This window comes from Thermobia domestica, chromosome 11 (assembly GCF_964235325.1).
Source record: "Thermobia domestica chromosome 11, izTheDome1.hap1.1, whole genome shotgun sequence".
In the NCBI taxonomy this organism is placed as follows: domain Eukaryota; kingdom Metazoa; phylum Arthropoda; class Insecta; order Zygentoma; family Lepismatidae; genus Thermobia; species Thermobia domestica.
Genome location: NC_137464.1, coordinates 161409757 through 161434712, shown reverse-complemented (window position 1 = coordinate 161434712; position 24956 = coordinate 161409757). Strand labels below are relative to the sequence as shown.

Below are 24956 nucleotides of genomic sequence, written 5' to 3'. Positions count from 1 at the left end.
AGTCAGTGTAGCCCATTATCGAAAGTGTTAATCCATTCTCCATTGAATGTCATTCATTTGCATTTCGATATAGATCTTACACTTTCCAGCGTGCGCATCCTTTCCTCAGAAACATAACTGAAATCAGTAGTTAAAAGTAAGAAATCACTGAGAAAAAAAGGATCAAAAAACGTAAAAAGAGAAATTTCGATAATTTAGAAAACAGACTAAATCAATAATTTCAAAATCTATGCTTAGCTAAATAAAGATTTCGTTATTTCTCTAAATAAATTAATAGAATTCCAGTCCAATTCTGACAAAAATATTCAACTGCCTCTTTCAAAACTTAATGGAAAATACTAGCTTCGGTCATGTAATTCATTTCCTCGCAACTGTATTTACGTTGTTAGATTAATTATTAGAATTCCTGATAGCGTTATGGTCTTAGTTATTACATTAGGGTCGCTGTCTCATCAACACTAGTAATAAACTTAGAGACGAAACAAGACCTAGTGTATACGACGTTTACACGTAAACGATAGGTACAAAAATAATTTTGAAATATGTAGTATTATTACAAGAAATTTATTTCCTCTGCCAAACTATTAAAATTATTAATTATATAAAACCAAAAAGACAATCACACAATAAAGAATCATTCAAGACAAATAAGTCGTCGTATTGTTCCACTCATAAATTACAACTACCGAGATAAAAACTCGAATTATATTATGAAATTCTAAAATAGCTCTCACCTAACCTCTCTACGATCGCTGAAACACAAAAGCAATCAATTGGAACCTGATAATTGCACAAATTAAAAATAATCAAGTTTAAATATTACTATCCTCAATCTCAACGTTGTGGCTTGATTATAAATACTAAAACAAACTGAGAATATGTTCAAATACTGTGTTCAATCAGAACATCTTACATACACATGCAAATACTATGATTACTTGGAAAGTGCTAAGAATGTTTAAATCTTGGTAGGTAACAATGCCTTCGACTGACTCACCTCTCCATGCGCTTATGCTTTGCAAGTCACATCATACATCTTCTGCAATCAAATTTCCTCGTGTCTTCGTTTGATTTTTCTACTCAAATTCAAGCACAAAAACAGCACACATTACATGCGTCCATAGAATTCATCTGATCCTCACCAAAGTTGGTATACTGATAGACTTGATGAGATTACTAAGCAAATAGAATATTTTAGTGTGCAGGTCTTTGATTCCTTAGCTATGGACCATCTTGGATTTTGATTCTAGTAAAATTATCAAGAAGAAAAAGTTGTAATTTACAGCAAAAATACGAGAAACAAACATATTATTAATCGTTAATCTAGAAATGAAAAAGTAAATGATGAAATAAATGCAGTGTCTACTTACAATAAATCAATAGGGAGACTCGCTAGCTTATTAGTTTAATTATTGACAGAGATAGGCACATCATTTAAAACACTCTCAAATTAGAAGCTATTAACAAAGGAAGACGAAAGTATTAACACCGTCCTCCTAGTACTGAACATATAGGAACACATAGAATCCCCATAAGAAATTACGATATTAAAAACTTCCTCCGGGGAGACTTTCAATACTAGGGGTGAAAGTACACGGAAATAACTGGTTAAACATCAAGCGTATCGAACGTAACAAAAATCATAACTAAGCATATGACTAGTGTTGTAAATAGAAAAAAAAACGGTTCGTATTTTTTCAGAAATGTTCGTTTTTTTTTAGAAAAAAACATTGCCTCTCGTTTTTTTTCTAAATTTCGTTTTTTTTTCAAATAGTCATTTGTAATGCATCTTACGTCTATTTAAGTATGAAATATTTTTATGTTGGTGTAATCACCGTAAAATGCAACATAAATTAAACGCTAGATACTGATACGCTACAAATATTTTACAATTTACATGAATACCATACCTATTAACAATTCGGGTTTCAGCAGTTTTCATCAATATCAACTAAGAAATAAAAGTAGAAATGAAATTTTGTTTTTTTGTGAAAGCAGGCCTTTAATAAGTACGAAAATAATGTCACAAACAGTATAAATTTTCAATAACTTGTCTAAAGGTAAAAACTAATACTAATTTGCCTAATAGTATTTTTCTAAATGTCATATATAAATAATTTGTCGACTAGATATATATGATATGCACAGCCGGCTCTACCATATATGCAGTGGCGTATTTACGATTTTGTTTCGGAAGGGGTTTTGCTAACTTTCGGGGGGGGGGTCTTTCCTGAAAATGTGAAAATTCTGCAAGATATTTCATATCCTTTACTACAGTATGTAAGATTTCGGGGGGGCTTAAGCCCGGAAGCCCCCCTAAATACGCCACTGCATATATGCAACACGTGCATTTGCGTGGAACGGCAAGCTTGGATGGTCCGGCAAAATCTGTCACAAGTATTTTATTTAAATTAAATATTTCTTGTTGGAAACATACTTCATTATGATGGTAGTTACATTTACTAAGCTGACCTTCTATTTGAATACTACATTCATAAATTATGTTTAGGTTGCATTAGTTTAAGGCCACATGGACAATGCTAAAGCAAATGGTCGAATAAATCCGAGCACAAATTGCTTGATTGTTGTCAAATGCAAGAATTCAATTCTCGAATAGTAGTGAATATCTGTTCCATTTAGTAACTTATCACAGTTTTGATATGAAACTAGTCTTGTTTTTGTCAGAAACGAGTTCCTTATCATTGAAGATAGAAACAAGTTTTTTTTTTTAATGTTAGAAGATGTAGAAGAAAAAATCAAGAAATAAAGATAAGAGAGCTAGTTGCACTGGAATTGCAAACTGATACATTGAGATTGAAGCTCGATAGTGAATTCTATAATAAGGATTACCATCTTTCCTCTGCAGGTGTGTTTGCTTTATCTTTCACTAACATAATAGATTAATATTTAAAGGAAAAACAGACATAACGGAATTGCATTTTTACTAAGTATTTAAGCCTTTCTGAGTGCGACTGCACTTACCCTCGCCTTTGTTGTTCATGCTGGAGTAGCATACTTAAAATCATGACTTTTAAGATTTGTTCTTTCTGGAGAAAGGGGGAGGCGGCAAATTATGCCATTGCACGAGGCGACAAATTGACTAGGACCGGCCCTGATGACATGTATATAAAATACATGAATATAGGATGACTCAATTTGAAGTAATGCAGGGTGTTTCAAAATTAATATTAGGGTTTTGAAATTTTGTAGTATTTATTACAATTAACTTACAATTATAAATATTATATCAAATGAAAGAGCAACTCAAACAGTTGTGTACGCACGCATGTGCATGCATTGTTTCGTCTGTCTGCCGTTAGAAAGAGCAAGTAGCAAAAATGGAGACTAAGAGAGCAGAAAGCTTTTTGTGTTTTAATAAAGACTGAATCTGTACAGTGCAACCGTCTGTGTGAAGAATATTAAGGAGACGTTTGCAACTACGTCTTTATCGTTTGCAATTGCTACAGGTCTAAAGAATACAGACTACGGTTTACGTGCCAATTTCGCAAGTGAAATATTCCTGCATAACAATGAAGATTTTCTGGATCGTGTCGTCTTCAGTGATAAATCGACATTTCACCTAAGAGCTAATGTGAACACTCATAGTGTTTGCATCTGGCCGTCAGCAAATCCTCAGGAGATGGTACAGTTGAAACGAAACTCCGCTAAATTGAATGTGTTTTGTGCCATATGGCGGAAAGTTTATGGGCCTTTCTCGCCTCTCGACTAGATGTGTGCCGTGTGACAAATGAATCTCACATTGAACACTTGTAGCAAAGATTGTTTGAGGTGCTCTTTTACTTGATGCATTGCTTATAATTGTACGTAAAAATGTAATAAGTACTACGAAGAGTTAAAACCCCAAAATTTATTTTGAAACACCCTGCATTTCTCACCAACAGTGTTGGAACTAAGATGTAAAAATGAGAGAAAATTTTCCTTATAAAGTTATTGTTTACAACGATAGTATTATTAGTCGAGACTATAACTACAACAACAACACGAGTTAGTAGTCAAAAAAATGTAATCAAATGTATACTCTGTGGCCCAGGTGGCCAAAGTGGCACACACAGGTGTGTCACTTGTTTAATCCGCTCCTGTGTGGACACTAATTAAGATATCGGGAATTCATTCTTGCAAAACATGGTTGGACTATAGTTTATCATATTAATTTCTTTTTCTTCTGGTGTCGAATTTCCTTTTCAAATTTCACCCCAATGAAAAATTCGAGAATTTTCTAATTTCGAATTTCCTTTACTTTTTTTCCTTGTAGCTTCCTTCGTTGTAGAAAAACACCCATAAGACTTGCCAGGTAGATACCTCGGATGGATACCTAACTGTTGACATCAATTGGACGGGCCTGCGCACAGTGTTGCCAATTAGGGAAATTAAAATTCTCCTATATTTGGGCAAAAAATTAGAAATTTTTGTTTATAAATCCGCACCTATACGCCCGAGTGCAAGTCAACTTACGCCAATCGAACATTTGTCCTTACTTAACAAACGAAAGTACAGATCGTTACAATGGGGTAATTAGGGGGCGCACGTACAATTCGTATTTAGGTTCTAATCCTTGATTTTTCTAGTTTTTCCTTACTTTTCTGTTTACCGTAATATATTTTTGGTAATTAGAAGCTTTGTTCCTTAAATATCGCCATAATACTTGTAGGATATATTAGTGGTGTACCAAAGTTTAATTTAAGATAGTTTGCGTCTGTCTGGTAGCAGTGTTACAAGCTACAGAAAATTTTAATTCCAGATTTTAGGGGGAAATTTTGGAAAAATTATATGTTTTGTCTATATTATTTCCCACTTGTTGGCTATATCGGAACAAATGTACCAGTATCTGGAAGTCTCGTCTTTGCTCTACACAACTCACTATAGAAAGTTTTAATAGGATAATTAGGGGAAGTACAGTTGAGGTTTACAGTGGACCTTGTTCTCAAATTGGAAAGATAACTGTGATTTTTTTAAAGGTAGAATGAGATATTTTTAATTAACATGCTTACTTTATTAGATATCGTCACAATGCTTGTAGGATATATTAGATGGATACCAAAGCTTATTTTAAGATAGTTTGTGTGTGTCTGATAGTAGTGTTGCCAGCTACAGAAAATTTTAATTCCAGATTTTAGGGGCAAATTTTGGGAAAAAATTCCCTTTTTTATTTCTATTATTTCTTTCTTGTTGGCTACATTCGAACAAATGTACAGTGTCTAACAGCCTCATCCTTAGTCTACACAGCGCACCATAAAAAGTCTCACTAGAATAATTAGGGGAAGTACAGTTGAGGTTTATAATAAACCATGTTCTGGAAATGGTAAGAAAATGGTGAATTTCTGGATAGAATGAGTTTTTTTTTTTAATTTCATGCTTATTTTGTTATATATCGCCATGATACTTATAGGATATATTCTTGGAGTACTACGGTTTATTTTCAGATAGTTTTCGTCTGTCTGATGGCAGCGTTTCCAGCCAAAACAATTAATTCCCGCAATTAGGTTAAAAATTCGGAAAATTTCCCTTTTCTCCTCTATTATTACCCTCTTACTGGCTACATTGAAACAAACGTACCACTACCTGAAAGCTTCCTCTTTGCCCTACAGAACGCACCATAAAAAGTTTCAATAGAATAATTAGAGAAGCTGTACCCCGGAATATTTGATTTTTGCTTCTGAGGCGTAAAAAGTGTCAAAATTTCATGTGTATGACAGAATTTTTTCTTTCCCTCTTTGAATGGAAGCCAGCGACTTCAGGATTTCACTGTACCTTGTCAACACACCAAAGATTCGTTTGAGTGACTTGGACCCATATAACAGCAGTGGTGCTAGATACAAAAAATTTTGAAATTCGGTTAGGGAATTTTTTGTAAATTTTCATTCCTACATTTCTCTCAATCATTTCCCACCTGTTGACAACACTGTAATGCAACGTACACCAAAAAATAGCCACATCCATTTTCTAAAAAACAAGGCCTTAACCATATCAATCGAATGAATAGTTTTTGAGCAATAAGTCACTAACTGGAAATGTAGGAAAACGCCAAAAATGACCTGGGGCCGAAAGGAATAATCACACAATTTTGCTCGTATAGGTACAAAGAAACAAGCGATTTGTAAATTATGAGGGCTTCGACTCAAGTTCTGTTGATTATTTCAATAATCTGCAACATAAATCAATAAATAATAGTTGCCAGAAAAAAACAGACATTTGAAAAAAAAACATGAAAAAGAACGATGTTTTTTATTGAAAAAAAACTTCACAGAAAAAAAACCGTTTTTTTACAACACTACATATGACTAGTGATGAAAGCAATAGTCTTGGTCTTGCAGTTTTTGCAAGACTCTTGCATGCAAGACCAAGATCAAGACCAAGGGATGCAGAACCAAGACCAAGAGTCTTGCACAAGTACCGGCTAAGTGTTAAAACGTTAACTTCGGGTTCATACGATCTCTGGTCCGATACTAGCTTGCGCCATGTTAGCTTCGTTGGTGGAGAAACACGTGTACGTGGGTTTTCTCGGGGTTTTCCCGTTTCCTCCTACTTTCTTCATTCCACCATTTCAGTCATTTCTCATTAACGTCTCCCTTAGCCTTGGTGCATAATCGTGGACGTTAAACGTAAACATATTAGTGGTGTTCTTCTTTCAAAACTAAAGAGAAATGTAGTATTTAACATCAGTAATTCCATACAACATAGTGCCTATTACATGGGTATGACCTTGACTCCGAGGCTCAAGCATCCATTGGAAACTTAATGTGTGCTCATAAAATTAATATATCGAACTAACACTTTTATGACAGACAAAAACTTAGTGCATCTGACTGCAAGTTTGATTTCATGAGTGGATGCTTATACGTTCAATAATTTTTTATCAATATAACATTTAGCCTCCTTAGGTATACATCATATCGAGGATTGAGTGATATAACATTATTCAAAAATGAATAATCCATATTCAAAAATGAGAGTGATTTTGTACAGATCTTTCAAATAACTTGGAGTTTGATGCCGTTATTTTGTATTTCTAATATACAGTAGGTCAAAAGTATTTACATAAGTTGAGTATACACAAAAAACATGGACAATTGAGTCGTTTTCATTTTTCATTCAAATTACTCTAAAACATTAAGAGTCGTGATTATAATCATTATTATTTTAAATGTTTCTCCTTTTTCGGCCAATATTGCTAAACATATCACCATCATGACAGCTATTTCGCCATTATTGGCAGACCACTTGCTGTAACTGAGAAGCTTCGATATACGATGGTCCTCAGTTAGTCTCTTCGTTTTGACGCAGCAATCTTTGTTTTTAATACCTTCCTTCAACTAGAGTCTCCTTCGCCCCCTCCCTCTCTTTCATTCTACCATACCTTCTAGCACGTCTCTCATGATACGTTTCCTTCTCAGCCAATATCCCAACCAGTTCCTCTATCTTCTTTTAATTACATCTAAAATTATTCTCTTTTTCCCTACTGCTACTCTTTCTAACACTTTCTTATTCATTTTCCGTTCGACCCAGCTAATTCTCTCCTTTCTTCTCCATACCCGCGTTTCTATAGTCTTCAATTTTTGCATCGCTTTTGCGTAATGTACTTGTTTCTGCCCTATAGACTGCATATTGGAATCAGTAAAACAAAATCTCAATGTTTAATTGGAAGTTTGTTCAATACAAAGATTAGCTAATCGTGGTTGAAAAAAAAAAATTGACGCCTTTAGAATGTAGAAATAATTTTGCAAATCTTGGTATATCAGTAATCTCTGCCGTCTTGAGTGTCTTTCATGTGTCTCGCGGGTAGCCTCCCCAGTTTCTGACTCAGTGGAATATTGATCCGTTAAAAATATAAAAAGATTACGAAACGTTGTGATTTATCTTATAAGTAGTGAAGTGTGGGCACCCATTGAAAAAAAATAAAGGTGATCGCCTATGTTATACACTATCATCGTACGTACACGAAGGTAAACTATACAGTATTACAGTTAGAAACATACACTGTATTTCCGTTACTATTGGCGCATTGTACTATTTATTATCCCTTATATCCAGAGTAAAATTTACCTATGAAAAGCGTAAGATTTCTTAAGAGCAAGACTTGCAAGACTCTTGCAAGCAAGACCAAGACCAAGACCAATACTGGGTGTGCAAGACAAGGACCAAGACCACCCGGGTCTTGGTTTTGGTCTTGCATTTGCTCATCACTACATATGACACTAGATGCATAACCTCGTGTGTCGAATTCTGAGGTTAGTTCTTTACCAAATATTTAACGAATATTCCATGCTCACCAACCTACTAAAATATTCAACCAACTCACAACAGACATAACCAATTCAATATTACTCTGCATATTTAAGTATTTTTACAAAATATTTCTTGCATTCCATTTCCAGACCCCAGAAACGTCAATTCGAGTAAAATCAATCATTGTGGGGAAAAAATTTTTCTGTTCAGAAGGTATGTTGCAAGAGTCAGACGGATGAAGAGAGGAGTCATTCTCGTTGCTTCATCAACATGTGTTTCTTGCATGGAAGTTGCATCCTGCTGTTTACGAGGTTCTAAAGTAGTCAATAATGTTTTTCCTCCCGAATGATTACTACGTTGCCAAATTAAACGGAATTACATAACACAACTAATGTATGTCATTAAGTGAAAAATTTAATCAATCACCTAACTTGTAATGTACTTCTGTAAATCTGTAAGTCGCTAAATTTAATACTTCTATATATATTTATAAAATAAAACGTACTTACTGTTTTATGAGAAAACTGATATACAAATTAAAGGATAAAGGCTACCTTGAAGTTTCACATTACGATGAATGTATTGTAATTTCTAGAGAGAATTCCGAGTTCTTGAAGTAGATAATTATATCGAAGTTACGCACAAAATGATTCCCTTATTAATTCGTCTATGTATTTATTGGTTTATTTATTTATTTGACTTTAATATCCCATGATAATGCACCAAGGCTAACAGAGATAACGCTTCTTCTACCACTACCTAGTTATATAACTTAAATTTACGTAGCTGAAAAAAAATTTGTTCTTTACACATCAATCGTTGATAGTGGCAGAAAGTATTATCAGTAAACTTTCCAATCTTCATCACTATATATTTTACACGTATATTTTGATTGGTATGTACATTTTTCTCTTGAAATAAATAAATGCATTTGTGCTATAAAAATATAAGAAACATTATGTGAAAAATTTACGGTTGTAACTAGCGATTCAAAAAGAAAGAGCAACATCTGAAGAACTTACTTCTGCACAAAGTTCATACCTCGAAGTTATAGTTAATGTTATCGGTATGTAATTGCAAACTACTGTGGAGGAAGCAAAGATACATAATGTAAACCTTCTAAAGTCTTATATCCTCTTTCTAAAGTAGCTTTTAGTCACATCCGTTGCAACTAATGCTCTCCTGAGTGTCGTAACATTCTACAACACTTTCCTACCTTCGATTCGTATGCACTTTCTAAATAATTTTTAAGTCATATTGGTTGCATATAGCGTTTGCCACAAAGATTAAAGCTTAATTCTACTCTAATTCTATTCTACTCTACTCTACTCATACAGTAATCCGATGGCGGCAAGTGTAGTTGGTCGACCCGTAGCTCCTGAAGAAAAGCAAGGTATTAGCGTGGAACTGTGTAAAAAATGTAAATACAACATTGAATCTACTACATTAAATGTTTGTGAAGCATGCAATATAAAGATTCAAAACAAAAATACAATAGTAACACGATCAAGATCGAAAAACGTTCAGACGAATTCATGTGCTTCGCAAACAAATGACGATCGAGTGGAAAATGAGACAGTAAAGGAAAAGTGTTTTAGTTGCGTTCGGATAGAACATGAGGTTTCGTCTTTGAAAGAAATGGTACATATTTTGCTTAGTGATGTGAATACATTAAAAAGTAAGATTCATGACATCAAGGAACAACAGGAAGGAAGTGTGATTAAAAGTGATGAAGTGCAAATGCAAGTGCAAGGACAAAACATGAGTTCAAGTATTGTAAAACTGAACCATTGTGACGGCAATGTAGATGTTGATAGCTTGGTACAAATAATAAACTTATTACAGGATGACATAAAGTCCCTAAAATCAGAAAACGAGGCTTTGCAACAAAAAATAAAGACAGTAGAATCAGATGTTGAAACTCAAAGGAACTCCAACCAGTGGCAGAAAGTAAGTTACAGTAGACCTAGAAAATATTCTGATGTGGTGTCAAGTAGTTCAGTTGTATGTGTAAACAGATATAGTGTGCTAGAAAACGTCGAAAGTGAAGTGGATATGAGGTCAAATGTAAATCAGGCAGGGAACTCACAAAAGAAGACAAGTGTAAGAATGCCCATAAACAAAGGACAAACTATAAAGCAATCTCAAGTGCGCAAAGCTTCAATCAATAAGATTGGTACAAGAAGAAAGCTCCAGACAGAGTCGCAAGTGTAGTCATGGTCGAGGACTGTCTATGAAAGTGAGCGATAATTCTAAACACAAGTTGGCAGTACAAGGGAACATCAGGCCTGGAGCGAAAAGTGTTGATGTGTTATCTGGCATCAATCCGAACAATGTAAATAAAGAAGGTAATTGTGTAGTAATATTAAGTGGAACAAATGATGTGGCTAGCAATGAAGGTTGTGAGGCTGTGAGTAGGATTAGAAATAAACTAGCTGTTTTGAATAAATATAAGTCAATAGTAGTAAACATTCCTTACCGGTACGACCTTATTAAAGAGTCATGTGTTAATAAAGCTGTACAATCAGCGGCAAAAAACCTGCAACATAATCATGTAAGTTTATTGTGAAATGACGAAGTCTTTTGCTCCAAAATAAGTGTTCACGGGAGGACGCCGAGGTTTATCCTGGCGTGATTCATGCCACTTAGACGTTATGTTGATTCCCTGTGCTGTTAGGCGTAGTATCACAATAAACTTACATTCTCATGTTGCAGGTTTTTTGCCGCGGATTGTACAAGCCACTAACTTAAAACTAAAAGCAGTATGTAATCAATTCACGAATGTTGATATGGTGGATATCAGTAAGTTAGGTAGGGAAATGTATACTCAACACGGTATGCATCTGAATCAAGCAGGGAAGGATCTATTAAGTATAAAGATCTGTGAAATAATTGATAAGAGCATAGACACTACATTAGAAAGTAAAAAGGCAATAGCGATGCCTTGGTCTGTACAGGAAAACCCAAATCACCCGACTCCATGAATGAATTTAAAATTCCGTGGGGCCGGTTGAAAACTTCAAACCTAACAAAGTCGCTTAAAATTAATGATATAAGTAGAAATGTAACTGTTAATAAACGATCAAATGTACAAGGTAATATGAGTCAGGGAGTAGAATCGATTTCAGTCAATGCTGTCCACTTAGCCCAACTATCTAATAAAGCTGACGATACACACTCAGTGACCAGCAATGCTCTTAAACTATGCTTTCTTAATGTACAAAGGTTGAAGGACAAATCATTCCTTATTTCAGATTTTGCCTACGAAAATGATTTACATATTTTCTGTGTGAGTGAACATTGAAGTGCAGACAGTGAACTCCAATACAACAATATAGATGGTTTTTCTATGGCAAATGGTTACAGTAGGAATATATACATACATGGTGGAGTCGCTATCTATGTTAATAGCCAAATAGAATATCGTCAATTAGATATAACTTTTCTTAATACTGAACGTGAATTTGAATCAACTGCATTTTTTCTGGATCAGTAAAAGTTAATAATTGTATCTGTTTATAGAACTCCTGATAGTAATCCAAGTATTTTTTTATAAAAATTGGAGAAGTTATTGGTCTTTCTCAGCAACTGGCATAATTATGAGATAGTAATAGGGGGCGATGTAAATGCACATTTTGATGTGACTACTGACAAACGAACTGTCCATGAGTTACTTAATCTACTCAGACAACATAATCTTCAAGTGGTTAATCGTAAACCGACTAGAGGCAAAGCGTGCTTAGATAATGCATTTACCAATGTAAAAACGGAATATTTAACCAGTAATATATGTCAACTTCCTTTCTCAGATCATGATGCCCTGCTAGTCAATCTAAGTACAACAAAAGTAGAATCCTGCAACTTTAGTTTTCCCACCACCGAACTTATAGCAACTAGGCCCATCACAGAAACTAATTTGCAAAGTTTCATTCAACAATTATTGTGTATAAACTGAGAAGTAAACATTAAGTATGATAATTTAAATGCCAGCGATACATTTGATCTTTTTTTAACAAAGTTTCTAAATATTTTTGATATGTGTGTGCCTAAAAGGGTGGTCCGATATAATTCATCAAAGAAAACAAAGTTAGGTAAAAGAACGTGGTATACCCCAGAACTCTCTGCCATGAAAGCTAAAGTAATGCAGTATTATAATATATATAAGAAAAAAATGACTAGTGAATCCAGTGATATTTATAAGTCTCAAAGGAGTAAATATAAATCTGCAATAAAGGTAGCGAAAGCAACATACAATGAAAATTGCATTGAATGAGCATCAAATAAATGCAAAACTGCATGGAAGATATTCAACAAGGTAAGCAATAGTAATAATAATAACAACAATAATGTTACGCTGTCGCCTGATACTCTTAACACGTATTTTGTTACTTCCGTAGAGGAAATCAAGAAAAACAATGCAGATACTAATGTAAATATGTATCAGTATTTAAGTCAACATAGTCCATTTAATAATTCTTTTGTTATTAACCATGTTAGCCCTGATGATGTCATAAAAGTAGTTAAAAAAATGAAAACTTCGGACAGTAAGGATATACTTGACATATCGAACAACCTTATAAAAGCTATCATTAATCAAATTGCGCAACCCCTTGCAATATGCTTCAATAAATGTTTCTCTCAAGGTATTTTTCCTAAAGCACTTAAAATAGCAAAAGTTATTCCTATATACAAAACGGGAGATCGATCGTGTTCATCTAATTACCGTCCAATATCCCTTATTCCAGTTTTTTTCTAAAATTATGGAAACTATTGTTAAAGATCAGCTATATAAATACATGACTGAGCAAAACATAATTCTAGAAACTCAATTTGGATTCAGATCTGGGAAATCCACAATTGATGCAGTAGAATCACTAACGAAAAAAATATATGAAGTTTTTGAAAATAAGGGTTTTGCTCTAGCTACATTCTGCGATTTAAGTAAAGCATTTGATTGTGTAGATCATAAAATTCTATGTGATAAGTTAGCGTATTACGGATTCCACAGTAGCAGTTTAAACTTTGTAAAATCCTATTTAAAGGAACGTAAACAGATAGTCAGTGTTAACAACATGCATTCAAACATCTTAGAAGTGAAATATGGGGTACCGCAGGGTTCTGTTCTGGGTCCGGTACTAATTTTAATAATGATAAATGATTTGCCTCTAAATACTACCACATCAATTCTATACGCGGATGACACTACGCTACTTAACATAAATACAAGCTCTGAAGAAGTGTATATAGAAGCTCAAGCTGCATTAAGAGAGGCAGCGACCTGGTTTAAAAGAAATGGTTTTGTGCTAAATCAAGATAAAACAAAAAAAGTAACCTTTAGTCTCAATCACTGCAATGATAGAGGAAATTATGATGTATCTGAGGTTAAATTTCTTGGTATACGTATAGACAGCCAACTAACCTGGGAACAACATGTCAAATATGTATGTACAAAGCTCTCCCGAGTGCTCTTTCTGTTAAGAAAATTGAAAGATACAGTTCCTTATGAGTATCTGAGGAATTCATATTTTGCATTTTTCCACAGCATAATTGGATATGGGATTTTGCTTTGGGGTAACAGTAGCCAAGCACATGATGTTCTAGTTTTGCAAAAGAAAGCCATCAGGATTATTGTTGGAACACATGATAAAGAACACTGCAAACCACTATTTATCAGGCTTAAGATAATGACAGTAGTTAATGTATACATTTATCAAGTGCTACTTTACACTAAGCAAAACCTGGCAAATATGACACTCAGAGATGAAGTACATACATATAATACTAGATTGTGTAAGAAAATTGATATACCCTTCACTAGATTATCGAAGATCAAAAATAGTTATTTAGTTATAGGACCAAAGCTATTTAATAAACTAACATCCTCCATACAACAGCTGCCATTTAAGGTTTTTAAGAAAAAGTTATGTGACTGGTTAATAACGAATCCATTTTACTCGATTCAAGAGTTTATTGAATGTCAAGACATTGTGTCCAAAGTTTGCAATATCACTTTATTTCAAATATTATTAGATTGTTCATAATAATATTAACCAATAACTGATTGTCTGTATGTAATGATTATTTTATATATATATCTGTATCTATAGCTATGTATATTTCATTCGGACGTTGTCTATTGCTTGTAAAGCTCAATGACAATAAAATATTCTATTCTATTCTATTCTATTGCTCAAGCAGGGTACCATCCGTCCGTGGCATAAAAAAAATTCGCTCTTCCAGGATATAATGAAAAGTGAGGTCAACAATTAAATCATCCAATTGGGAGTTGATTTACACAAAACAAAATATATGTATAGTCATTACTTTTATACGCCGCTATTGTTGATCTGTATGTAGAAGATAAGAAATGGTAAAACAAGTCACGGGCACTAAACAACTTTGAACTCCCACACACAGCTAAAAAGCTGATCATATTCTCAATACTAACAATATTTTGTACCTTTAAATCAATCGTAAGCGATTTATCTGTTACCTAAACATTCTTTCGTTTTTTCTTTTACCAGTACACCCACTTCTCTTTCAAACCATGGAGATATTAAAAAATACTAATTAAAAGTATAATATTAATATATATATAGGGCTATATTAATTTTGTATCGGCAGCTCTATACTAAATCTTCACCAAATAAAATTTACTATTCCTATACCTTATTACTGATTTGTCCATATCCGCTCTCTATCTCTCTCTCTCTATATATATATGAGCTGAAGAGAAACAAAACTATGCCACATACGGTATTCGGATAAATTCCCCTGGACGAAAACCCCCCAAAAGTCACCGGGCAGGACAATCTTCCGTGAAAAAATGCACCAAGAACAAATTCTCACATACAAATTCCCAACGGAAAAGTACCTTTTAATGAAGCATTTCTTAGTTGCTTAAGCCGTTCAATGGTTTATATATACTAAATCAATTACACACACACATATATATATATATATATATATATATATATATATATATATATATACGATAGTATTTGCTGGACTTGTATCCGGAAGAAACTGGAAAATTGTTTACAAGCAGTAACATCGGACAATGCGGTGACTAAGGTTTTAAAATCAAGTAGGCATAACCATCTGACGGATGGTCCGAAGATTGAGGTAAGTTCATTTATATGTTGTTTATTTGTACCTATGTAGACAAATATCTCTGGGAAAAAGCATCCTTATTACATTAGTGCCTATTCTTGAAACTGTATTTACACTACTATGAGTGTAGTTTTATGGGGAATAATTCATTTCTGGTTGAGAAATGTGGCTATTCATTAGTTACGATTGTGAAAATTCAATCGAGTGAAAACACAAACTTTCAAATTTGTCACAGTAGAAGGGTAACACTCATGTATTTTATTATTATTATTATTATTATTATTATTATTAAGGTGGTTGGTACCTCTTTGCTGAGTCGAGTTTTCCCCTATCTAATAACATTGGAACTTTTTTTGAGTTTTTCTCAGCAAGCAATGAACAAATCCTTACAAAAATTTGCAAGAAATAAGGCGATAATAACGGATTCATTATATGAGCTTATAATTTTACTAGAAAGCCTTCAATTAATCATTTATTCCCCCCTTTTTTCATGTGAAAATTTGCAACAGCGCATTGACGACACTGCGTTCTCTCTTCTAACAAGTTGCGGCGAGTAACTTAGGGTTACTTCGAAGTTTGAACATTGTCCACAGCTGTAAGAGGACCCTTTTCAACAATGACATATTTATGACATTTCAGTGAGGAGGCGTTGGAGTACGTTTTCTTTGCTGAAACCAGAAAAAATAAAAACAGCGAAAACAAATCCATTGTTTTATTACATTAGCTTTTCCCCCCCGTCAAGTATAGATAGTTGTAAGCAATTAGAAGCGAACTGTCTCTATTGAATAAAGATAATTTTAATGTATACGAAAGCGAATGTCACTTTATTATAATTTTTTTTCCCAAACATGAATAGACAACTTTCCTGACCCCATGTAATAGCATGCTAATGACCTTGTAACTTCCCCATTCTATCTATATATGAGGTATTTATTAGTAAATTTCTAAACTGGTAAAAGAAAAACTACTTCTACAGTAACATATCTTGCCAAGAGAACTATATGTATTTTATTATATTTCAATTTAAAATGAAGTGTATGGTTTATAACAACGAATATTGCTCAAAATAGTACAAATTAAAACCTATTACAAGTCAACTTTACATTTAGATCACACATAATACTGAACAACACCACTAATACATAGCCCTATTGTATTTATTTTTTATATTTTTATATTTATATAAAAGGTGGTACAATGAGAATTTAGGAAATCTATTGACCTGACTGAAGATTTGTTTAAATCTATTTTATAGAATCTTTTACATTTAAGTATAATCTTATTAACTGCATTTAAAAAAAAAAAAATCTTTTTAATCTATATGTGTATTCTTTCTTGATTCACTCATGAAGTATACCCAGAACTTTTGTCAAATTTTCAAAGTTTATTCCTAGATAAGTTTCGAGAGTTGTGAGCAAAATTTCGATAGCATTTTTTTGAACTACTTTTCAAAATGGAATGTGTACATGTGTACGTCTAAACAAAAAAAAAAAAGTCTTAATACTGTAATTGTGTAATCTTTAGTTTGCTACAGTATATTTCTTCTTTCTTTTTTGCGTGAAAATAGCATTTGAAAAAAGTTATTTCTTTTAAAAATTATACATGCACAAGATATGTTTCTGAGCTACTGCAGGAACAAGATAGATGGTATGTGGAAGGGGCATTTGAAGTTGCTCCCAGAGATTTCCGTCAACTTCATACTATACATGTGGACGTGTGTGGAAAGTCAATTGCACTTGTATATGCCTTGCCTGATTGGAAGAATCGCGATACTCACATCGAGCTGTTTCAAGAATTATACAATTATTGTTCTTCGAAAAACATCTTGCACCGAAGAGAGTGATAGAAGATTTTGATATACCAGCTACAATAGCTGTGAAAAAAGTATTTGGAGATGGAACGGAAATATAAGGGTGCCATTTCATTTGTGTCAATCAGGAAGGTACCAGAGATGTTTGAAAAGATTGTGTGGAAGATATCAAGCGCGTGAAGTGTTTCTATAAAACTTTTCTGGAAGTGTCAGTCAAATTGGAAGAAATCGTTAATAGAGCTCAGTGGAGCAAACTGAAACTTAATGGACGACCCAATTATAATTTATGTAATGATTGGTTGCAGTATACTGAATATATGTATGTTGATTTTTATATTATTTCATTGGTGTACCTTTGGTTTTTAAATTAGATGTATATTTCCACCTTTATTCACTATCACACTATAACACTTTTATGTGTTGGATCATTTTGTATATCATTTTGTGCCATGATGGCACTTTATATTAGAAAAGTTTGAAAAGCAAGCTTGAGTATTCGCTTGATTTGCTGTGAATGCTAGGTCAGCATTTTTTACGAATTTTTCGGTGTGCTAATCATTTTGTTGGAGTAAAAAAAGTACACATAGATAATAAGAAAAATATTTTACTGGGATGATAGAGGAGCTGATGATACTTGCTGTAGAGATGTCAACTTATATGATAGAATACTATATTATTATTATTATTCATAATAATAATATTACTAACTAGAAGTTACTTTTTCGGGGGAATTTGTCCCAGACGGATTTTTTCACAGGACTATGTCCAATCCTGTGTATTTTGGGGGTGTTTCGTCAGGGTGAATTTGTCCGGGGACATTCTGTCTTAGATTCGTCACGTTCACCAAATTAAGGAATAGTGTTAAGTTTCTCTATAAAATTTTGATTTACAAGCTGGGACATTTTCAGTCTGCGTTTTTTGTGCATATTTCATTTCAGTTTTGATTTACATTATGGATCCACACATTTCTAAATCTAGCAAAAGGAATATGCAATATTTTAATAGATAATTTTGTAAGTAATCAACATATGTGAGAATCTTAGATGTGAGATGCGTAATAATAGATAAAAGAAATGTATATATTATATATTATAAAAAAATATTGGGATTTTACGTGTTACATACATTAGAAATTATAAAAATGTGTGTCCTTTACCATCTAGTGCTCCCTAAGAAAAACATGATAAAGTGAAGCGTACATTAGGCAACATACAAAGTAATCATAGTAGAGTCCAAGGCTATGCCACACCCAAAATAAGTGTGCTACCCCATATAAAGCGTTCGGTGGATACTCACCATCACTGACACGCCTGCTTTCTACAGACGCACTCCTCGAACTCGGACTCCACTGCTGTGCTCCTGCTCTGACTCGGTTAATAGCACTCGTGCTTTTTAAGAGCCATCTAACTTAAGTCTTTTTCTGTGTTTGTTAATTCGTTTTAGGGATTGCAGGTATTATCCCATATAAGCACACGGTATACTTATACTTCACCCTCCTAAGGTCAATCTGCACTTATTCATACAAATCCTCAGTAAAGAAAATGTTTCTAAGGTATACGACTCAATTTCCTTCTTGGAGAGGCTATTTCATAAATAATCCCTTGTTTATCACCTTAGTGTGGAAAGAACTATTTCTTATGCGTTTTGTGATTTATATATACATCTCCAAGAGACGTATAGTTTGCAGGAGGCTTCGCCTCAAACTTTGTCTAAAAGTTTATTCATATAATACTGTAGTAGGGTTTCCTGTATAGTGCTAAGAATTCATTGTTTTCCTTATTTCTGAATAGTGCATAATTTGCAGAACCTAATTAATGGAAGGTACTAATTTTACGCAGTAATAAAATACACATGAATACGTACGTAGTGAAGAGCAAAGAAATTTACGAACATTTCAAATAATTGTGATTAAAAGCTAAAAAAGTGGGTTAAGTGCTGTATCGTCGAACCAATTTCAGGAAAGTTACCGAGTAATTGGGGAACTTATTTTGCTTTCTGACGAAGAGCAAGTGGAAATCAGGTGATGGGTAATAGTTCAAGTTAAAAAAATGGCTGCTTTAGATGTTGTAAGCAGCACTGCATGTGGAGGAAGATGGGATTATTTGGCGACGAGGTACACTTTTTATAATTTGCTCATGGAACAGGCTGTGCGGAAGGGGAGCGTAAATTACAATAAAATGAATGAAATCTTGAAGTTGAAAATTCCACGTTATACCGGTTAGGCTAAAGGAGACGCGCGTAAATTACAAGATTCTGACATATCGTATTTCAGATTTATAGACTTATACAAAACAAAACGCGTCAATTGTTGAAATTGTGTGAAGGATGTGCTCTACTAATCTACTACTACTGAAAGGCAAACAGTTTGTCGTAAGTGTAAAAAAAATTGAAACTACCAGAGAAGAAAAGGAACATCTGACCTAATGTAATACATTTGTGTACTTTTTTGCATGACATTTAGTATGTCCTACAAACACATAATCCATGCATTTTATGCCATATAAAGTGTGTTTCCAAGTCCCGTTAACGCACATACCTACCGCCGCTGACGCGCCTGCTTCTTACGGACGCTCGGGTCCCTGCTGCGCTCCTGCTCTGACTCGGTTAGATAATATTCGTGCCTTTTAGTGGCCACCTAGCATAAGTTACTTTGTGTTTTATGTAGTTTAATTTTTATACCGTATGTCTACACTGAATTTCTAATAATAACTTTCGAATTAAGCGAGGATCACAAACTAGTGATCTGAAGGAGAAATTAACTAATACTCTAACATCTTTTTCGATTTTCGTGTGGTCCAGCGAAACAACACTAATGCCAAATGAGTGAATAACAGACATGAAAGAAGAAGAATTCTAAATACGGTACATTAAAAGAACAGAAAATAAATTATAATACACATATCTTTCGAACCTGGGGGCCTTGTGCGGGATCGCCACCGCCAGATCATCCAGTATGATATTACAAACATTTACAAATGGTTTGTTTCGGAGTAGGTCCAAGATATTAATGCTAAGGTTAAGTTTTATATTTCCGGACGTACTCTGTAGTGCTTAACTGTTATAAATCATTGCACTATTAAATGAGAGAACACATACCTCTAATATTGCTGCTTCAACTTACATACAATACTTTCCTCCAAAGTGGAGACTAGATTTTGTGCTCCGAAAGTATTGACCATAAATATAACGTATTAGCCCTGTCTTCGGAATCTAATAGGTTACTCATTATTGTTTTCATACCAAGGGAAATGATAAAACGGCTACAATAACAAACGACAAAGTGTTGGCAACCAAAGATATGCTTGAGAAGTGCAAGTGTAAATACACTAATTTGCCAACAGCGATAGGCGTTAAGCGACAAGCAAAAGTTAGGTGTTAGCTGTATTCTCTTTTTCGCACAAAGGAGAAACTCTCTGTGTCATTTTTGTTACTGTCCTATGCATATAGTGGTACATAATTAAGGTGTACCATTATATTATATTCTTCTTCTCTTAGGCGTCCGGTAGCCTCAGGGGACTCCTGTTATTTTGTCTTGTCTTCAGTGATGCCAATTCCTTCAGAGCCGTTTTCCCTTCACAAGCTTCAGAAAGTCCCTTTCCCGGACAAAATTTCCCTTCATCCAAACCGTTCAAATACTGTATTTAGTAAATGTATTTTTAATCGTTTTCGCTTCCACCCCCTCGCCCCAATCATAACCACACACAAGCAGATACCTGACAGCTTTCCTTTGAGCTTACGCAGAATTTGAACTTGATTTATTGTTTAGGTATCTAAGGCGTCGCGATAGAGAAAGGGAAAGGATATGGAAAGGTGTAGGCCAGGACCTATGTTAAACGTGCAATCTGTGCATTTGCCTGGTGTGACTGAGGAAAAACCCTATAAATACCTAGGTCAGGACGGACAACCTGAATAAATCATTAAAAAAATATAAAATAAATATTATGTAAATTTAATTTTTATCCTAGATATCATGATAGATTTTAATATTAATGTAACCTAAGGTACAAAGAAAATATTAAGTATATATTCGGTATGTATTTACATAAGCACAGCACTCCCATATTTAATGAAAAGAATACGAACAGTTACAAAGAAACCTAGCTGCTACTGTCTTTGGCTGTACACGAGGAATGTTCGTAAGCACAATACAAAGTTTAGAGATGCGGAATTTTTAAGAATTTATAATTCAGTGCGTACAGTCACCAGAAAATTTGTAAACTTACACAAACACACATACACTAATGACCCAGTATTCGCCCACATATACATATTTACATTCACGACACGCAGATTTTCTTCTCTTACATCGATTAATCCTCTTCACAATCAATTTTCTGGTTGGGAAAAACATCTTCTGATTAGGAAAACCAAACTGTTATAATACTTGGAGTGATAATTTAATTGAGAAATATTTCATCTTATTGCATTGCATTTAATTCAACAATGGGAAGATTAATTTTGATTAAAGATTTTAAATAAGCATTGTTGTAATGTTTCGAATGTAACTGAATATGTTGATCGATGTGTAATGTTGATAAATATTAACGAATGTAAAGCAAGATAACTTGTGAGAATTTATGTGAAATATGTGCAACGGATTATGTTTGGAACATATAGGATGTTGAATTTATACTGAATTTTAATGAGATTAATCGGATACGTAAACATATTCCGCCTTATGCAGAGTCGTTTTGAAGTATGTTTAGTGTCATACTAAAGGTCTGACTACTGCAGGAAACATATATTAGTCGAACTCTTTAGTATGATACTAATCACTCTTCAGAACGATTCTGCATAAGGCCCATTCAATCTATAAATGTTTGAAGAGAGGTTCAAATTTCCCTGCAATATTGAGAGATTACAAGCAATTTCCCTTTTTCCCTTTTCTCCAAAATTTACTCAAAATTTCCCTGCACCAAGGGAAATTTCCCTTCAATTGGCATCACTGCTTGTCTTAGACCATTACCAGTGCACCAGCTCAATAAACATGTGAGCTACGAATGCAAAATTGTCAAATGTGTACTTGCCACGAATGATTTATGGTTCAGGAACTAAATTGAATGAAATACAAAACACAACTGGGAAGAAAGGACACCATCGGAAAAAAAGGTCAAAGTCAGGAAAAGGTCAAAATCGGGAAAGAAATTCAGACAGTGAAAGAAGGCTGAAAGCCAAGTTGAACAGGGCAAAAAGAAAGTGCGAAGTATAAAATGAAAAAAGAGCAAAGGGAAGAAAAAAGAAGGGAAATCTTTGAGTTTTACGTCCCACGGTTATGCCGGTTAGACTAAAGGAGACGGTGATGATGAGTAATGAAGAAAGTGGGAGGAAACGAGAGAACCCCGAGAAAACCCACGCACACGGTGTTTGTTCACCACAAAGTTCACTTGGCGGGGTCTGGGATCGAACCTAGGACCCCAAGCACCAAATGTGAATGCTCTACCACTCAGCCACCGCGGCCCAAGAAAAAAGAAGGAGATGTATATGTAAAAGGAAGCGTAAGTGTAAATGTAAGTGAAAGTATAAGTGTAGCGTAGGTGTATAGGAGATTCCACTCAACTCTCTTCCTTACAGAGCTCCTCCACATACGGGGCACTCGCCGTAACAGCTACTGTCGAACTCCCTTCTGCTTTTCTGTTCTCATTTTTCCCAGGATACATTCGGCCCGGTGACGTCACGTGGAGATAAGCTACTGTTTCAATATGGACAAAAACAATCTTAATTGCGCCGTAGCTTATTCTGATAACAGAGGAAGAAATAATAATGAATTAATGTTCCATCGATTCCCTAAAAATGATGAACTTCGAAGAAGATGGATTTCCCGCTATAAGAAAAAGAACACTTTTAATATGGATAACGAACGAATATGTTCTGCCCACTTTTCACCACAAGATTATCAAAGGGTTTGAAAAATAATCTACTAGGTTCCCGAAACAGAAGTATTTAAATTTTAAGGCTGTTCCTTCATTATTGATACCAAACTGGCATGGGGAAAAAATAAACTAGACGCTAGTCAAGTTGAAAAACAAGTGTGTAACAACAATAATTTATTTTATCTTTATTGAAATTTGTTTCTGAGGGCCTGAAACTTAAGGGACTTTATGCAGAGTCGTTCTGAAACGTGATTAGAGCCTTACTAAAGCGACTAATATGTTTCCTGCAGTAGTCAAGCCTTTGGTATGACGCTAATTATATATGTAAACCGAAGTGGAAGAGGGTACCAACGAGAATATAAATGTATACTCTCATGCACTCTTTAGTTTAAGTGATATTCTTAAGTTTTGTTAAGTGTCTGAATCGTTATTCTGGCAAAGTGCTCAAAGTGCGCTTGGAGCAGAACATACATAGGAACCAACGGTGCCGATCCTGGGGGGGGGGGGCAGGGGACCCGGGCCACCCCAAAGCTCATGTTGACCCCTCATTGTATTTGTGAATATACAATATTTAGAATAATTTGAATGCAATTTGTCTTAAAATCCTCATATATATACCGTCGGCATCTGAATGGGCCCCTCAAATTTACAGAGAAATTGGCGACCTTGGTAGGAACCTATTACGAACCGAACTTAACCTAATCTTGTCTAAACGAACCGTACTTGTTACGTACAAATTACGTTGATTTTATTCCTTCTCCAATGCCACATCGTGAGACAAAATCACTTTTCCTGCTCAATGTGCACTCTTACCATTATTCTTATAATTGAAGGACTGACCGACAGAATCGGCTAAACCACGAAAAGTAAATTCCAAGGAATCGAAGCGTAAAGTGTAGGACAAATAACTGCAAATTTTCCCCTGTGAATTTGGGTCTTTTATGTATATATACCACTTCATAGATATCTGTGCAACTTGTAACCTGTAACACATAATGTATAGTGTGTTGTATAGAGTAAGAAACGAATATTGGTAATGTAAAGGAAATATTTTGCAGTGACGATATCTGACAGTTTGATTAGTACACACGAAATCAATAGGTTAGGTTAGATTTCTAACCTTGTAACGTTCCTCTTTGAGCGTTACATTTTCTCAAAGAGAATATTTGCGGAAATGTTCAATCAGCTCTCAGCTAATATTATTTCTTTTTATTTTCTCAATTCTCGACTCTCATGAAGGATTCAAGATGGTCGACAATTGGACTAGTGCATGTAGATGTAGTATGCTACTTTCCTTTGTACGTCTATGGTTTGCGTTGAGCGGCTTTTGAGAGTAGCTCGGATCGTTTTGAAATAATTTAAATTTTTGTGTTTCATGTAAAACGGAAGGATTATTATGAATCTGCATATATAAATGCCCGTTTATATAATTTTTATTCTCCTTTAGTTATATTTGTTTTATTATAAAATCTGTTATTTCCATTCTACGCTCTGATGCGTAGTATGGAATGACCAATCCGGAAGTGAGAGGGCTGCGGAGAACCCCCTCTTGTTCACCTTTTCTTTGTACTACGAACTGCGAACATGGCCGTGGTGAGGTGAAAAGCATGATTGTCCATATTTTCGGATATTAATTTACAGTGAATTATGCAGTGAGTGGCCGTTCTTTAATATAAATATTTAAAGAAGCTGTTTAGTCGAACGTTATGCTAGGCAAGCGGGTATAAACAAGAATCACAAGAGAACTTATTCAAATAGTCGACCTGTGCGTTTTGGAATATGGCTGGGATTGGTTAGATATTTCCTAACTGTTAATATTTCCTAACTGTGATATTTCCTAACTGAAAGCTGAAGTTCAGAAATCCCTTTTGTGCTGTCTCTGAGACCGAACTCGATTGATGTATGGCTTCCTTCTCTTG

At 34.4% G+C, this 24956-nt stretch overlaps 1 protein-coding gene across 4 annotated transcripts in view; it reads right to left on the bottom strand.

Annotated features, from left to right (window-relative positions):
- LOC145664533 (uncharacterized) overlaps window positions 1–24956 on the bottom strand; it is a 100574-nt gene that overhangs the window by 7063 nt on the left and 68555 nt on the right. The window contains exons 1-2 of one of the 4 annotated variants that reach the window (XM_081731286.1): window positions 20264–20713; window positions 998–1246 (exon numbers count right to left, since the gene is read on the bottom strand). The gene's annotated coding sequence lies outside the window, so the exon portion shown is untranslated. The other 3 variants (XM_081731289.1, XM_081731288.1, XM_081731290.1) reach the window with 3 other exon arrangements.